Below are 19,126 nucleotides of genomic sequence, written 5' to 3' on the forward strand. Positions count from 1 at the left end.
GGGTGAAAGTAAGCTAGGACCAATCAGAGATGCCTCCCAAGGATAGGCTTCCTGGGTTGGATCTGGGAGGAGATGTCTCCTCTCTGCTCTGCTCTTCAAGCTACTATTGCAGCTACAACTAGTATTATTATTACTTCTGTTAATACTGTTGTTGTTGTTGTTGTTGTTGTTGTTGTTGTTAAATGTATTTATTCATTTTATTTATAATCTGCCTCTCCTCTTCAAGAACAAAAGCAGCTTACAAACTAAAACAAAGGGTCCATCTGAATAACCTTCCTCATAGCAGAATGCTGTTGTGCCACACATCATGTTAGTGGATTGCATTCCTCTCCAAATTACACAGTTATTACAACCTTTGAGGGTGGACACTTGAGGAACTAGGCCAGATCTCTTGATTTCAGTTGAGGCTTCTGTATCCTACACCTATGAGTCCTAGACTACCCCCTTTTGCAATCAATAAGTATTCCTTCCAGTGCAAGAGGCAGCATGCCTTTGATATACCTGTTGACTCGGAGCCCACATTACCTCCTTAATGCATGGGGATAGGCATATGCATGTGCATGCATGCTGTTGCACTCTTTATTCTGCATACGGCCTTCCTGTAGGCAAGTGGTTAGCATTTAGCATTAGCATTTACATTTCTATACCACTTATCAGTGAACTAAGCACTCTCTAAGTAGTTTACAATCTGTAAGCCAATTGCCCACAACAAAATGGGTACTCATTTTACCAACCTACAAATGGATGGAAAACTGAGTCAACCTTGGAGCCGTGGGATCAAACTCACAACCTTGAGGCTGCAGTGCATTTAACCACTGCACCACTAGGGTTCCTCTGGTTAATCACTGTGTGAACAGAATGTTGGCCTGTAGTGGTTGGTGGCTCTCATGTTGGGATGTGTGAGAATGTGCTCCAGGTTTCAGTCTGAATATTAAAGCACCAAAATCTGTTAGAGTTCAGCACCATGGATACTTGCCTTAATGTTTAGACTGAAACCCATAATGAATTCACCATCCCACTGACGTGGACATCATCAGCTAAGTTCAGCTTTCCCACAGCACAGTGTAATGATCTGCATGAAGACTTTATGCTACACTGACCCATATATCTTCCAGACCTACTTTAAAGCTTTGAAGCCATCTCACATGGGCATTCCATGTGGTGTAGTGATGGCACAGTGGGATTACACCTTCAGTTAAATTATATAATTTCTAATTCAGGCCATTTCAATTGTCTACAGAACAAATGTTTGTTTATTTTGTTCAACAGTCCTCTGAATCAGTGGGTAGCTAAAATATTGTACTTTTCTTCCCCTTAGAATCTTTCACCTCTAATACCACTCCCACCCTTGAAATAAAATGCCATCCCTTTCATGGAATATTTATGCTATTGGAAGAGAACATTAGTTTTTATTTAAAAAAAGAATTATCCAGTTCTGAACTGGATTAACCAAGGGAAAGAACAGCCAGCTCTCAGCTTGCATAAAGCTGTGATTTCCCTTAATCATGATTAGTATTTTCATTTTATTTATAATTTTACATGTAATTTCTTTTTACAGGCTTTCCCTGGATAATCTGACAATTGCTGTTAATAATAATGCTGAGAAGATAACCCCGTTCCCTTTCCCACAGCAGTGGTGCTGTCACACAGCTTTTCAGGAAAAAGCCAGACATTGGCACTGATTATGGCCATGTTCTTTTGGAAGTGGGATTATTCTGTAAAAGGTGACAATTACAGTGCAGGGAGTGAATATACCAGCCTTCACTGAATATATCAGTAAAGGCTGTGTACAACTAGAAAGTGCTCACCAGGAAAAACAAGGTACAGATTTTCATCTGTACACATGTCCATCTATAGACCATTGTATCATTTTGGGGGCTACAATTGAAAACAGCTTATAACTGTTTCTTCTTTTTCCATGAATGCTGTTCTGTATAGCAGGAGTTCCAGTTTCAGGTTCCAGAATTTTCAAAAATGCTCCAATAACAGAGTATAAATAGCAAAATCTATTATTATTATTATTCTCAGACTCTGTTCTCGACTGGTTTAGATCTTATTTGTCTAGCAGTTCTTTTGCAGTGGTTGCAGGCAATCAGACTTCATCTCCTGTTCCCTTATCTGTTGGAGTTCCCCAGGGCTCTGTTCTGGGTCCCCTTCTGTTTTCTCTCTACACACTGTCCTTAGGTAAACTCATTAGCTCTTTTGGTTTTTCCTACCATCTGTATGCCGATGATACAGATTGTATCTTTCCACCCCTGACCTTTCTCCAAGGCTTGAACAGCAAGTTTTGTCTTGTCTCACAGCTGTCTCGCAGTGGATGCGCCATCGGCGTTTGAAGCTCAACATGTCCAAGACGGAGCTTCTTGTCTTTCCTTCAACACTCCTTTTCTGTCTCTGTGGGCAACATTTCTATTTTACCAGTCCAGCAAGCCCGCAGTCTTGGTTTTATCTTTGATTCTTCTTTGTCGTGTATCCCTCAGATCCAGACCACAGCCAAGGCTTGTAGATTCTTTTTATACAATATTGCCAAAATCTGACCATATCTCTCCACCTCTACTGCCAAGATCCTGGTCCATGCCCTAGTGATCTCACGACTTGATTACTGTAACCTCCTCCTGGCTGGGCTTCCTCTTTCTCACCTCTGTCCTTTAATTTCTGTCCAGCATTCAGCTGCACGCATTATCACATCCGCCCACCGCTCTGACCATATCTCTCCTGTGTTGGCATCCCTTCACTGGCTCCTCCTCCCTTTCCACATTCAGTATAAGCTCCTGCTGTCGACGTTTAAAGCCCTCCATGGGCTGGCCCCTCCTTACTTATCAGACCTTATTTCTCCTCACCTTCCCACTAGGGCCCTCCGTTCTGGTAGTCAAGGTCTGCTGTCCCAGCCCAGGATTTCCTCTGCCCCATCTCAGATTTGCCCCTTTTCACTCGCTGCCCCTCACTCCTGGAACCTTCTTCCTCCGCGAGCAAGAGCCATCACTTCTTTAACCAGCTTCAAAACAGAGTTGAAGACCATCCTGTTCAGAGAAGCGTTCCCAGGCATTGCATAATTGTCACTTGCTATTTGATGTTCTTTTGTTGCCTGTTTTATTGAATCATTTCCTGTATTGCTATGTATTTTATATGTATTATCCTACTAGAGAGGCAGGCTAACTCCAACAGGCCTCCCTGGAAGAAAATTAACCATCCATTAAGAAGCCAAACCCTCCCTCCAGTCCATCTCCCCTGATTCAGGCCTCGGAGGTAGAGAAGAACTGCTGGCCCTCATCCCCTTCCCCACCACCACTCCCTTCTCCTTTTGTGTCCTGTCTTTTTAGATTGTAAGCCTGAGGGCAGGGAACTGTCCAATTAAAAAGATTGTACATACAGCGCTGTGTAAATTTACAGCGCTTTATAAATAAAAGTTAATAATAATAATAATAATAATAATAATAAGCTTTATTTATATAGTGCTGTAAATGTACACAGTGCTGTACATAGAATCAATTAAAACAGATAAAATAAACCTGCCTATGGTGTACATTCTACAAAAATAATTAAATACATATATACATATTAGTACATGTTAACATTCAATAAAAGGAGGCAGACAACAAATTAAAATAACATTAGATAACATAATAATTCCTTTTTAAGAACCAAAAGTGTACTTTCCACTAGTAACTAAAGAACTTGTCTTGGGATCAAATTATTCCTATAGAGCAAGGAAAATAGCATAGGTATCCTGTCTTGGAGCCCAGTCTGGGGCAAGGTACCAAACAAACTCTGCCAGAGATGAGACAGTAGCAGCTCCGGTCGTGTACAGAAGCTCATCAGCCAGTTACAATTCTCAGCATCCAGTCAGTCCAGTCAGTAGAGTAAAGCAAGAAAGCCAAGGCATCAGTCCAAGGGAGTGTCCAGTAGCATGATCAATTCACGATGCAGGAGCCAAGGTCCTTCAGAAAGAGGCAATTAGACGGGCCAAGAGTGGTACAACACCGGGGCCAGATGGCCTACCAGGAATTTTTTATAAAAAATTTGAGGAAGAGTTAACACCATGTTTACTGGAAGTAGTTAATAATATTGGAAAGGAGGGTCAACCGGAATCGTGGAGAGGAGCGAATATTGCTGTGTTACTGAAAGAAGGCAAGGAGGATTTTGATCCAAAGAACTATAGACCAATCTCTCTGATAAACAATGACTATAAGCTGTTAACATCTATTTTAGCTAAGAGACTGACGGAAATATTGAAGAACAGGATTCATATGGACCAGAGTGGGTTTCTGCCAGAGAGACAAATAAGAGAGAACTTCAGAACTGTTATTGATGTAATAGAGTATTATAATGTTCATATAGGCGGGATACATACCGCCATTTAGTACGTATAGAATACGTACTAGGGTTAGGAAGGGGCGGTGCTTCCGCACCCCCCTAACCCTAGTACGTATTCTATACGTACAAGATGGCGGTGCCCCTTCCACATGGGCGCCGCCATCTTTGTGTATCGGACGCTGAGCGTCCGTACGCGTCGCGCCGCTTGTGACGTAGCGAGCGCGCCCCTGGCGCCTCGCTACGTCGCAAACGCGACGGTAAAAGAAGCTCCATTTTGGAGCTTCTTTTTCGGTCCGCGCGGGAGTCGGGCCGTCTGAAGGCTCCGGCTCCCCCGCGGACCTACTGGCAGCGGCAGCAGACCGCCGCAAAGCGGCGGTATGTACCCCGCCATAGAAAAGAAGGTGGTACTTGTGTTCATAGATGCTGAGAAGGCATATGACAATGTAAACTGGCAATTCATGTTTGAACTGTTGAAAAAAATTGAAGTGGGAGAAACCTTTTTGAGTTGGATAATAGAGCTATATAAAGATCAAAGAGCACGTGTAATAGTAAATGGGGAAAAATCACAAGAATTTGAGGTTCAGAAAGGGACAAGACAGGGGTGTCCAATGTCGCCACTGTTGTTTATTTTGATTATTGATGTTTTGCTGCAGAATATAAGACGAAATGAAAAGATAAGAGGTGTCAAAGTGAAAGACCAAATTTATAAGGTTAAAGCGTATGCAGACAACGTGGTGGTTTTTATGGAAGACCCTGTAAATAGTATTGTTGAGCTGAAAAAAGTGCTACAAGAATTTGGAGTAGCAGCAGGCCTTAAGATCAATGTGAACAAGACAGCTATGATTACGAAAAATCTGACAAAAGAAGAAGAAGAAAAATTGGAAGAGTTATCTGGATTTAAAGTTCAAAACAAAGTAAATTACTTGGGAATTTGGATAACAAAGAGAGTAGGGAATTTGTTTGCTGATAATTATAAGAAAAAGTGGAAGGAAATTAAGGAAGATCTGAGCAGATGGTCTAAATTACACTTGTCACTTTTCGGTAGAATAGCTGCCATAAAAGCAAACGTACTTCCCAAATTTTTGTTTATATTCCAGAATTTGCCTATTATTGACAATGATAAATGTTTTCGAGAATGGAAAAAGGAACTGGCAAAATTTATTTGGGCTGGCAGGAAAGCACGAATAAAATGGAATAATATGATAGATGTAAAAAATAGAGGAGGCTTGGGTGCACCAGATTTACAAAAATATTATTATGCTTGTGGAATGTTGTGGCTGGAAGACTGGATTAACCTAAGGAATGAAAGGGTGCTAAGATTAGAGGGTCATAACAATAAAACAGGATGGCATGGATATTTAGTGTATAAAAAATGGAAAGAAAATAAGGAATTTAAAAATCATGTGATTAGAAAAGGACTATTAAAAATTTGGGAATATTATAGTAAAAGATTTTACAATAAGATTCCACGGTGGACATCACCACAAGAAGCTCATTTTGGAAAATTTAGAAAAGTACAAGAAAAATGGATAACATATGAGCATATTGTGGAAGAAGGGGAAAAAGCGGTATTAAAACTTAAATCTAGAGAAAAATTAGAACAAGAGAATATAGAAATAGAATGGTTTGCATATAAACAATTAGAAGAAAGATTTAAGAAAGACATGAAGCAAGAAGGAATAGAGAAAAAAACAATGAATTGGACATAATAATATTAGAAAAACAGAAAAAGAAAAAGATAACAAAATATTATAGGGAACTACTAAAAAGAGATTTGGAACAGGAAGTGGTTAAAGAAAACATGACAAAGTGGAGTCAAATAATACAACAAAATATATTCTTAGAAAACTGGGAATTGTCATGGAGGAAAACCTGTAAGTTCACCATGGCACAGAACCTGAAAGAAAATTATTTTAAAATGTTTTATTTTTGGTATTTGACACCGGTTAAGCTATCCAAAATGTACAAAAAGGTAAACAAAATGTGTTGGAAGTGTGGGAAAACAGAAGGAACGTTTTACCACATGTGGTGGGTCTGTAGCAAAGCAAAGCAGTTTTGGGGGGAAATATATGAAGCAATGAAAGAAATGTTGGAAAGGAATTTCCCGAAAAACCCGGAGTTATTTTTGTTAAATATGACAGGCGTGATAGGAAGAGAGACTGAAAGAACATATTGGAAAATTGTGTTATACATGGTGACAGCAGCAAGGTTGTTATACGCTCAAAAATGGAGATCTACACAGACCCCTACATTAAAAGAATGGACGAATAAATTGTTAGATATGAGAGATTCAGACAGATTGTCTAAAAGGTTAAAAGGAGAGAAAGAGGAAGAGGATAAGGATAAAGATGAATGGAACATAGTAATACGGTATGTGGAAAGAAGAAAAGAAAGTTAGTAAAAGGAAAATAAAGGAGAGAAATAAGAAAAGAAAAGGAAGATTAGGAATGTAAAGAGGTAAAGAGCGAAAGAAATGACTTGTATATAGATATATGTAAAGGAAGAATGATGATTGTAAAGGAAAATTGAAAGAGTAATATGTAATCTATAAAGGACTATATAGGTTGGAAGTACTAGGATGTGTACAGGGGGAAGGGGAGGGGAAGGGTAAGAGGGTGGGGGGTTTAAGGAGGGAAAGGGAGGGAAGGGAAAGGGATAAGGGAAGGTATAGACGATATGTATGATCTTTTATTGATGATTACTGAAAATAAGGATGTAAAGAAAAGAAAAACCAAATAAAAATAAAATTTAAAAAAAGAAAAAAAAGAAAAGAAACACAAGCCAGGAAACAAGAGTCAAGAGTGCTGCTTCTTCCCAAATGGTTGCTTGTCAGTAACAATCTCCTCAGGGAGGGAGTTGTTGGATTATTTGTGACCTGCCAAACTCTCACAACTGTTGGTTGATACAAGGACGTAGCCAAGGGGGGGGGGGTTCTTGGGGTCTGGACCCCCCCCCCCTTCCATTAGAAAAATGAATGGTGTGTGCTGCTACGCCGCCACACCCAAGCCTCATTATAATGGTGGCACTTAGTCTGGAACCCCCCCCCCTTTTTCTAAAATCCTAGCTATGTCCCTGGTTGATTGATGAGGATTTCCTATGTAAATGCTCTGAGCATCTCAAATTTTCCATCTCTTGTCTACGTTCAGTATTAGATATTATCAAGTCCATGTCTCTGTGTTATGGTTGCTGGGCAATGTCACTGCCTGTCTCAAGCATTGGTATGTCCTCCTCTCCTTCTGTTTCCCTGTCTGTATCATAGTATAAGGGGATTATCACACCAGGGCCAATTCAGCAATAATCACACTAGTGAAAAAAAGGAACAATCACACTTTAGTGCCCAGCCTTTTCAGGGAGTTGAGCTCTCACCCGAAAACATAATGCAAAAGCCATAGAATTGTGTGATAGATTTCCATATATATCAGGGAATGATTAGTTATTACATTGGAAATGTCCGATGTGTTCATCAGGCTGCTTGCTACAGCCCTTTAAACTTTAAATATGGGTGCCCACAGCTGCTGTAAAAAGTTAGGATCGCCGGCAGGAGCCATTTAAACTTTAAATACCCACAGCCACTATAAGAAAGCAGGTTTGCTGACCGGTTCCCTTCAAATTTTAAATAATCATGGTTGCTCCCTGCAGCTGCTTCAACATTAAGAGATCCCCAGCTGGTACTGCCCTTTCAAAAATGCCTGGATTGCTTCCTCAAATACTGTGATTGAAGTGCAATTGCCTTTCACACCCTGGCAATCACGGTATTGAGAAGGCTATCCTTTGTTCCCTTTTAATTCCTTGCTCTTCCTGGGATAATGCCAGATTGAGTGCGACATCATCTGAAAATCTTACACCCGATTGGACAATTATTCCAGAAGTTTGTCCTTTTCTTTCCCTTTGCCCCCTTGTGTGATAATTTCCTAAACCAGGTATGTCTCTGTGTCCTTCTGCTTCACTGTCTGAGTCAGAGTCTGACCCTTGGTCCTGGGAAAAAGGCATGGCACCAGGTGTGTTGGAAGCTTTTCTCTTGACACAAAATGAAACACACCAAGAAAGGACTGAAACTAGCTGATAGCTTCTACGCCAGTGGGGAATAGTGAATAGTGATTCCCTTCTGATACCAGAACTATCCAAGACAGAAAAATGTTGAATCCTACAGAAAACATTAGGGAAGATGATAGGTTACAGTCCCTGTTGTGAAGGAAAATAGCATCCATGCTCAGGCCAGATGTCAAGTATGATCACAAGCATAAGTTAGTACTCTCATGGTATTCTCTGTATATTAACAGGATCTTAACCAAGCTAATTAATTCTAGGTAGTAGTTTAAGTCAACCTTGGTAATGGCTACAATAAGCAGAACTCATTCTTAAATTTATGAACATCATCTTAGTACAGAGGAATATCATTTGCCACGGCTACAGGTATTTCTGAAGCACATGTATCTCTTACATTTATTTTGCCAAGGAGAACAAAGACAGTACACGTTAATCCTTCTCTCTCATTTTTTTTTCTGCATGACTATCATGTGAACTAGATTAGGCTAAAAGAAACTGCCCTATTCAACGTGACTAACAAAGAATTTGATCCTGGGTCTCCCTTGTCCTAATTAGATACTCTAACCTCTACACTGTACAAATTCTTGAATCTCATCCCCTTTCCTCAAGGTTTCTGTTTATTGGAATTAGGAAGGTAATTAGGAAATAGAGAGGTAATTTTAGCTATTTTCTTGGCACAGCACAAAAGTCTTCAAAAACTGCAGTCTTCAAAGACTATTCACAGTTCAGAACTTATTCTTTTTTTTATTCTTTTTTAAAATTTTCAACACATATGGCTAAAATGACATAAATTTGACATTTACATCAACAAACAAGCAACAAACACAACCAAGACTAACAATACACATACTAATTTACATAAAAATAAATATAACTTCCTGATTGCTTCCATAAGAGGATGGATCCATATTTTTTCCTGTATATATTTTTTTGACCATCTGTTTTTTTCTTTCTCTTCTCTCCTTTATTAGGTGTATTTTGTCAGAAATCATACTAAATTGTAGGTGTTTACCATCCTTTGTCTATTTTATTTAAATGTTAATCATTTAAATTTAAGATGAACTTCTTAGTCAAATTTCACTCTGTATCATTAATTATAACAGCCAGTTTTTCACAATTGATAAATAAATGATCTAAAACAACTTGCCAGTCTTCTAGATAATGATGTGAGCTTTATTCTGCATTCTTCTTATAATTTGGTCCATTTCTATTACATCTAACAATTTTAATAACCAATCTTCTACTGTTTCCAACATTTTGCGTAGACCATTCTCTCAGCCGATAGCATATAGAATATTACCCTTCCATGTTTTTTCCCAATTGGTTGTCAATTATATTCAATAACATTATTTCGGGCTTAAAAGATATGTTTATCTGCAAAATTTTGTTATCGTCTGATGGATGTAGACCCAAATCTTTTTAGCTTTTTCACATGTCCACCATAGGCATATTGTTTCATTTTCTTTTAAACATTTCTATCATTTGTCACATGAATTTGCATAAATTTTGGATATCTTTTCATGAATTAAATACCAATGGAAATATATATTATACTAATTTTCTTTGATGTCTTGACAAAGTGTATATTTTAGTCTTTTTTCCATGTTTGTTCCCATTGGTCTAGTTCTATTGGATATTCAAAATTTTGTACCCATTTGAGCATGTTTTCTTTAATCACTTCTTCCTCCATATTTATTTTTTACAGTGCTTTGTACATTTTTGACAACATAGCTTTTTTAAAGAATAGTCTATATTCAATTGTCCATATTGAAACCAAGAACAGTTTATCCCTTCTTGGTTTAATACTTATATAGTTTTCATTCTAGATTCATTTTTTGAAAAGCAGATCAAATTTTTATATGTTGTCCAGTTCTTATTTAGATTTACATCTGTCCTAAATGAGGTGAGGTCCATAATGACAACCGTGGTGGATATTCTATTGTATTTTTTTTCCAATTTTTCATCAAGTCCTAGTCTCTGGAGCAGCAGAAAACAAGCTTGTTCCCTCCTCAACATGACATCTCTTCAAATATTTAAACAGGGCTATCATATCACCTCTTAACCTTCTCTTCTCCAGGCTAAACATCCCCAGCTCCCTAAGTCCTTCCTCATAGGGCATGGTTTCCAGACCCTTCACCATTTTAGTCGCTCTCCTTTGGACATGCTCCAGTTTCTCAACATCCTGTTTGAATTGTGGTGCCCAGAACTGGACACAATATTCTAGGTGGGGCCTGAACAAAACAGAATATAGTGGCACTATTACTTCTCTTGATCTAGACACTATACTTTTATTGATGCAGCCTAAAATTGCATTGGCCTTTTTAGCTGCCACATCACACTGTGGACTCATGTTCAACTTGTGGTCCACTTGGATTCCAAGATCCCTTTCACATGTAATCTCTTTCAGCCAGGTGTCCCCCATCCTATATCTGTGCATTTCATTTTTCTGCCCTAAGTGCAATACCTTACATTTCTCCGTGTTGAATTTCATTTTGTTAGCTTTGGCCCAGCTTTCTAGTCTATTCAGGTTGTTTTGAATTTTGATCCTGTCCTCTGGAGTATTAGCTATTCCTCCTAATTTGGTGTCACCTGCAAATTTGATAAGTATGCTCCCAATTCTGTCATCCAGGTCATTGATAAAGATGTTGAATAGCACTGGGCCCAGGACAGAGCCCTGTGGGACCCCACTGGTCACTTCTCTCCAGGATGAAAAGGAGCCATTGTTGAGCACCCTTTGGGTTCGGCCGGTCAACCAGTTACAAATCCATGTAACAGTTACCTTGTCTAGTCCACATTTTACAAGCTTGTTTGCAAGAATGTCATGGGAAACCTTGTCAAAGGCCTTACTGAAATCGAGATATACTACATCCACAGCATTCCCTTCATCTACCAAGCAAGCAATTTTATCAAAGAAAGAGATTAGATTTGTCTGGCATGACTTGTTTCTCTGAAACCCATGTTGACTTTTTGTGATTATGGAATTGCCTTCTAAATGGTCACAGACTCTCTGTTTAATGATCTGCTCTAGAATCTTTCCTGGTATAGATGTCAGACAAATTGGACGATAATTGTTGGGAACCTCTTCTTTTCCCTTTTTGAAGATGGGGACAACATTTGCCCTCCTCCAGTCTACTGGGATTTCTCCTGTTCTCCAGGAGTTTTCAAAGATTATTGCCAATGGCTCCGATATTACATTTGCCAGTTCTTTTAATACTCTTGGATATAGTTCATCTAGTCCTGGAGACTTATATTCGTTTAGATTAACAAGGTATTCCTGTACTATCTCCTTACTTATTCTGTACTGAAATTCCCCTATTCTGTCCTCTGCTCCATTATCCTTAGGTTGAGCACCCTTTTCCATTTCTGAGAAGACTGAGGCAAAGAAGGTGTAGAGTAATTCTGCCTTTTCTCTGTCCTCTGTTAGCATTTTGCCATCTTCTCCACGTAGTGGCCCTACTATTTCCATTTTCTTCCTTTTGCTGTGGACATATAAAAAAAACCCCTTTTTATTGTTCTCAGTCTTCATTGAGAAGAGATGTTAAAACTCTTCAGTCTTTCTGCAAGAACAAATGTGAATAATTTATAATCTGTGTTGAACAGGGAGATTGGTCTGTAGCTCTTTGTTTCCGGTGGATCTCAGTCTTCCTTCAATATTAATATTATGTTTGCCTTTTGCCATGTCGCTGGAACTTTCCCTTATTTTATCTGATTCATTGTTGCTGTTAATGGTTCCATTAATGCCTCTTGCAGAATTTTGTAGTACAATGAAGTGAAGCCATCAGGCCTGGGGGATTTTCCATTCCTTGGCTTTCTTGATTGCTTCTACAATCTCTGCCATAGATATTGGTTGATTAAGCATTTGTCTCTGTTCCTCAGATATTTGTGGAAGATCTCTTTTTTCTAAATAGAATTTAAGTTCCAGATAGTTCCAGGTTTTTTTTTTTAAATCACAAAAGAACTTATTAAAATAATTTCAATTTTTTTTTTATTTTCTCTTGGTCAGAATATGTTGTATTATCGTTCTTGATTTTTGTTATCATTTCCATTTCCATTTTTTTTTAAACTTTGGATGAGCCATTTTCCAGGTTTATTTCCATCTTGGAAATGTTTTTTCTCTTTAATATTTGATTTCCTTTTCTATTTCTGTGATATTTCATTTGATAAGTATTATCTTAGTATTTTTATTTCTTTGTTCATCTTCTCATTTTGGGAATTTTCTTTTTGGGATTTAGTTCTGCTTCTTTCTTGTTGATTTCTTCTGTGATATTTTTGCATTTTTCCCTTCTGTTTTATGCAGTTGAATATTCTGTTGTATAAAGAAACCCCTCATCACCACTTTGCTGGTTTCCCATACCATTGCAATTTACGTGTCTTTGTTTAAGTTTTCTTTGAAAAAACATTTCAGAATCTGTTTTGCTTTTGTTATCACAATTTGATTTTGTAGTAAAAAAAATCTTTCAATATCCAATTCAGTTTCATCTTTGAGTGTTTAGTTGTGGTCTGAGAGATTTGGTTAGTATGTCAATTTTGATCACCTTATGGCATATTGATTTCAAAACTAAAAAAAATCTACTCTTGAAAAGGATTTGTGCCTTTTTGAAAAGAAGGTGAATTCTTTAGCATTTCCATGTTTGTGTCTCCAGATGTCTATTAGAGTTTCGTTTTTGAGCAATCTGAAAAAGGATCCTGGAAGTTTCCCTTGTGATCTTTTAGATTTGCTTTCTGAAAGTTTGTCTATGCTTAGATCCATCATGCAGTTCCAATCTCCCAACATGATTATGTTGCTTTAATTAAATTCCTAAAGCAAATTCTGTACTTTTTTTTTTTGATAGAATTCATCTTTCTTTCTTTCTTTCTTTGCGGTGCATATATGCTAAAAATTAATCTGCTTGTAAAAGTGTTTAGGGGTTGGTTTCCCCCCCCCAGTAAATGCCTAGTTACTTCCTGGGCTAAGAAGCTAAACATACATCAATAAAAAGCTTTAAATGACAATAGGTGTTTAAGATAAAGTGTATTTCACTAGAAGGGAGTTCTGAGTTCTCCTGCAATCACCTTCTTCTTGCATTAGAATAATATATCTGAAAAAACACACATTTTTCTTTATAATTTTTCCTCAAAACAAAATAAATTATACCTTTATCCACCTTTCCTGGGCAAACCCAATGGGTACGGCTTTTCCCAACATAGGATGGATGTGGGACACTTGCCCCTGACAGCTTCATGGATATTCAATATTTGGAGCCTCTCTGAGAAAAAATGGCAACCCTAATTCAGTAGCACAAACATAGCTGAATAGGTAGGAACTCAAAGCCAGACCTATGAGACTCAATCCTTTGTCCATATGGGTAAATCTATTAGTTCTGTTTTTCCCCATGTTCAGATTTGTTCTGAATATGATGTAAGTAAGTTTGAGGAGATAGGGAGTGGGCATACTGAGAAAATTGACAATAAGCTTGTATTTTGCTCAAATTATGCAACTGCTTAGGACATTGATGTTGGTAGTCATGGGAAAGTATAAAAGAGAAAGCTCTCAAGGGGGAGAGAGAGGAGCTTGGGTAGCACTAATAATAAATGGCAGCCAAGGCATGAAGCAAGGGGCCACAGCCAAGGAATACAGAGAAACACAGAGAAAACCATGGTTACTTGGGCAAAATCTCAGCCCAAAGGAGAATGTCATTGTACGTTTCCTGTCCAGAGGGGCCAGCCTGGGTGGGTAGTCCTGCTCCTGAATCTGAGAATAATTGATTTCCCCAGCAGATGTCCCAAACCCATAGATGTGGGAGGTCACCAAGCAGTACAGATATGGAGCCAGGAGCCACTGTGTCCAGTTCTGTGCAAGGAGGGTGTTGACCAGCTGAAATGCCTCCAGGAGAGGGTGACCAAAATGGTGAAGAGTCTGGAAACCATGCCCTATGAGAAGTGGCTTAGGAAACTGAGGCCCATTACATACGGGCACTTTAGTACGCGCGGAGCGCGTACTAGGGTTAGAAAGGGGCAGTGCTTCCGCACCCCCCTAACCCTAGTGCGCGCTCTGCGCGCACAAAATTGCGGCGGCTGTTCCACACGGCCGCCGCCATGAGGACATCACGGCTACGCTGCCTCTTTACAGGGCAGTGCAGACGTGACGTCCTCACTCTGCGCCAGGGCGCATGGTGCACCCTTAGCGCAGAGCAGGAAGGAGCTCCGTTTCGGAGCTCCTTCCTGGTTTGGTCCGCTGGGCACAGCCTTCACACAGCTGCACCCAGCAGACCAAAGGAGAAAGGGGCCAAGCGGCCCCTTTCTCCTCCCCCCCACCGCCGCAGGGTGTCCTTGGGGCTTGAAGCCCCAGGGACACCCCTTTTCAGGCTGCGGGGAAGCGGCGTTTTGCCGCTTCCCCGCAGCCTGAAAAGCAGCGGATCGGGGCCTCAGCGGCTGCCGTTCTGGCCACTGAGGCCCTGATACACCGGGGAAAGGGGCGGGTACAGCCCGCCCGAGTATGTTTTGCCTAGGGACAAGAAGGTTAAGGAGTGGCACGATACACATGTTTAAATATTTGAAGGGATGTCATGTTGAGGATGGAGGAAAGCTTGTTTTTGTTGCTCTAAAGACTAAGATGGCAATGGATTCAAACAACAGGGAAAAGGATTCCACCTAAACATTAGGGAGAACATCCTGAGAGTAAGAGCCATTTGACAGTGGACACTGCCTCAGAGTGTGGTGGAGTTTCCTCCTTTGGTTTTTTTAAAAAACAGACTCTGGATGGCAATCTGTTGGGAGTGCTTTGTTTGTGTATTCCTGCATGGCAGGGGATTGGACTGGATGACTCTTGTGGCCTCTTCCAGCACTATGATATTAGGTGTCTACCACTGAAGGTGTTCAGTTTGGTGGCTCTTGACAAGAGCTGAACCAGGTAGTTCACTGTGTTTCTAGGAGGTAAATGAACTGCACAGGACAAGGTTAGGTTATTTTAGACCCTCCAGATGTTTTGAACTACAGCTCTCACAGTGACTTACTAGATTGATTGGATTTGTAGGCATCTGGATGGATGTTTAAAGTTTCCCCATAGGGGCAGGAAGAAATACTGCCAAAGAACTGCCAGAACAAGAACAACCAGTTGGTCTTGTTCAAGCATTTCACCTTGGGTATTTATGATAAATCCTGAAGTCTTGATCCTATCCTACATCATGCACAAATTACAGAAAATCAGTTTTAGCAATTGCTCTTGCTGGTTTTAGGAAATGCTCTTGGGGTTCATTATTTGATACTGTCAGAACTCGGCTTGTAAAATCAGACCATACTCCAGCTGTGTAGACCTAAAAGGGATGAAGTTTTAAAAAATGAGTATTCATCAGTAGCGGTTTGATACCTAAATATCCCACTTCTTTGAACAGCTTGGGATCCTCTGGGGCTGGTACAACATAATGAGCATATTGGAAGGTTAAATGCCTTCATTTCGAACGATAGCAGGCAATTCTGTATAGCATTCCCCCAGATTCCCAATGGCCCTAACATTTTGCATGTCAGATTCTGGACTTTTCATGGGAGATTGTTTTTTAAAAAATTCTGATGTGGGTTGTAATCCAGGTAAGAATCATTTCCTCACCTAGACATTGATTTTCCTAATGGTTTTCCTGCCCAGAGCCCTTGTGTGCTCATTATGTCAGAGCACCAATGAGCAAAACAGTGGATCATTCATTGTAACATTTATTTATTTATATATTGGTGTTCCCTTTTCCTGGCCTAGCTATATGTTGCCTTAAAAAACACTTCTGAGGGTAGCCATGCACAGTTTGCAAGGCTACTTGCTTCTGAAGAGAGGAAAATATGCCCAAGGGCTCCAGCCTTGTTTCTTCAGCCACTAACATGGTTCATGTGGCTTCTGTTTTATGTCTACTGACAGCAGATAACTATCAGGAGTCTTCCAAATTGCTCTTCATTTCCTGTTCTCTGAGTACCTAAATGCCCTTGCCCAGTGGAGATGGAAATATTTTTCCACTCACAAACTGTACTCAGAAAAAGGTGCAATTTGGATCTTTTATGAAAAATGAGCACCGTACTGACAAATGACAGCAACACAAAGCAAGGAAAAAAAGACATTGTGATGGAGGGAGGGGGAGTGGATTCAAAGTACACAACCTTTAAGAGCACACATAGGCAATAGACTTCTGAACTTTATTGTATTGTTTCATTCTAGGTTGCATGCAGCTCACAAACCAGGAAGGGAACAGAATAACCCAAATCCAGTTCTTAGTCTCAATAATAGACAAAATGAATCAAGTGCACATAAGTGTTGACTTATCAAATGCCCACTGATTCAATGGATGTGCTTTAGGGTTGCCAAAGTGAAAACTGGAGAGGGCTCCTGTACCTTTAATGGTTGTGTAGAAAAAAGAATTTCAGCAGGTGTTGCTTGTTACCTGGTTGGGTGACAAGCAACACCTGCTTAAATTCCCTCTTTATACAATCATTAAAAGTACAGAAAACCCTTCTAGTTGAGTTTATGCTTTCTGTAGTGTGTAAAGTGAGCATGTAATCACCCTTGCTTCTTTAATATGTGGTAATGCTTTGCAGCATGCCTTCCTGAAAGGTGGTCTTTGTAAAAGATTTTTACTACAATGTCCAGAACTCCATAGGATTCAAAGACTTGTAGCTCACTTTTTTTCTTTCCAAATTCTACTGAAAGAACATCACACCATCTCTGCTCCAGTGTAGGCACAAGGGACCCCTAACTGGCACAGGTATCACCAGAGCTGGATTTGTATACAGTGGACCCTTGGTATCTGTTGGAGTTTGGTTCTAAAACCCCTCGTGTATACCAAAATCTGTAGATGCTCAAGTCCCATTAAATTCAATGGCATAGTGAAATAGTGGCCTTATAGTAAATGGCAAAATCAAGATTTGCTGATTGTAATTTATTTATTGTTTTATTTTTTTTAAAGCTGTGGATGCTTGAATCTATGGATAAAAAAAAATGTGTGGATGTGAAGGGCCAACTGTACAAAGAAAGTAAGCTATAATTTGGGGCCCCAGATTATAAATAAGGGCTTCTAAAAGTATCCACAAAGCCTCATAAAAAATCTGTTAGAACAGTGAACATGTTTGGTGATGCCATAAAACCAGAAATTGGAAAAAAAAATGGCCTTAGTATGTTTTGATCTGGGTGTTACATATAGAATCTATACTGGATCTATACAATGGGAGCTGGCCAGTTTCAAGCTGTGTACACAGCACCAAACCATCAATTTCTGAGATTCTCTCTTGCATTTGCATGTGATAGCATTCCTGGGGGGTGGGTGGTATTAATAATTAGGCCTCATGCTTTCTTTCTTCCTATTAAGTTCTTACAATATGTCCAGTGTCTCAAGAACTTTCCCCTCCTCCTCCTCCTCTTCCTCCTCTCTTCTCCTCCTCCTCCAGAAAACAATACTTTGCAGCCTAATCATTGTAGGTTTGATTTTCAATTACAAGTTCCGCTTGTAACAACAAGGCATTTGCGAGCACAAAATGTTTGGTTTAGATTCCTATAATTACACTTTTTCTTTTTTGGCCTGTCTTACGCTCTGCATTTGTTTGTTGTGTGTTGTTCACTGAGGTAATTTAATATGCTTGTGACTGCATTTACCAGTTGGAAGTGAACTCCTGTGACCCAAATCTTACATAAGTAATTCTGGTAATTATCCTCCATGTTGGAATGGAAGCCTTGATTATAAATATTTATAGCAGGGATCTTGCAGGAAGCGCTTTGTGTGTGGCTAGATAACATTGGCCTCTCCAATATGATAGGAAGGGAGGGGGGCTGTTTGGCTAAATATCTCTGGTGAGACAGCACAGAACTTACTGCCTTACTTAAGACAACAGCAAGACCATCCCCAGGAGGGAAAGGAATGCTTCGCCTGGCAACCTCCAACCTCCAGCTTCATTTAATCAAGGATACATCTGTCAGTTCTGCTTTCTCCCACATTCAGATTTGTTAAACTGGATATTCTTTCTGTCCTAAATCTGAAGACGTCTATTTATTTATTTATGAAAACATTTACAAGCATACCTCAGTTAAAGCCTCTGACAAAGAAGCTTCTTTTTACAATGTCTTTTTATGCCTGCCCAGCCTTTTCTACCTGGTCATCTTTTTTAAAGCAATTTTGGCATTGGGATGATGGTGAAGGAGGACTGGAGAAATGGAGACTTCCAATGCTGGGTTACAGCAGCAAGTCTGCAGTAAGTAATGTAATAAAATTTCAGCTGGGACAGAATGTCATTCTGCTTTCGCCACTCCTACTGTACTATAGCAATAGCAAATACATCTCTGTACTGCTTATCAGTGCACTTAAGCACTCCCTAATCGATTTACAGTGTGTAAGCTAATTGCCCCCAATAATCTGGGTACTCATTTTAGCAACCTCAGGGGGATGCCAGACTGAGTAAAACCAGAGCCTCTGGTTGGGATTGAACTCACAACCTTATGGTTTGTGAGGGAGGTAGTCCAGACATTTAACCACTGCGCCACCAGGGCCCCTTTACTATGCATGCTTTCATTAAAAAAAATAAGATAAATGGTCATTGCATCCAGATGCCCTTTCTGAATATATGTGATTGGCAAAGCAGACCAAAGAGAAAAACAAATTACCAGTTGCCTCCAGCATGTTAAAATCTTAGCTTTATAGGCCTGGTCCTGGAAACAACCCCAGTGTATACCAAGGGTCCAGTGTACTTCAATTTCTCACTCATTTCTATGATTTATGGGAACTGGGCCGCAGCATGGCCCAGCCCAACTCCACTCCCACAGATG

Source organism: Sceloporus occidentalis, unplaced genomic scaffold, assembly GCF_023333645.1.
Source record: "Sceloporus occidentalis isolate IW3139 unplaced genomic scaffold, rSceOcc1.0.p SCAF_4, whole genome shotgun sequence".
NCBI lineage: Eukaryota > Metazoa > Chordata > Lepidosauria > Squamata > Phrynosomatidae > Sceloporus > Sceloporus occidentalis.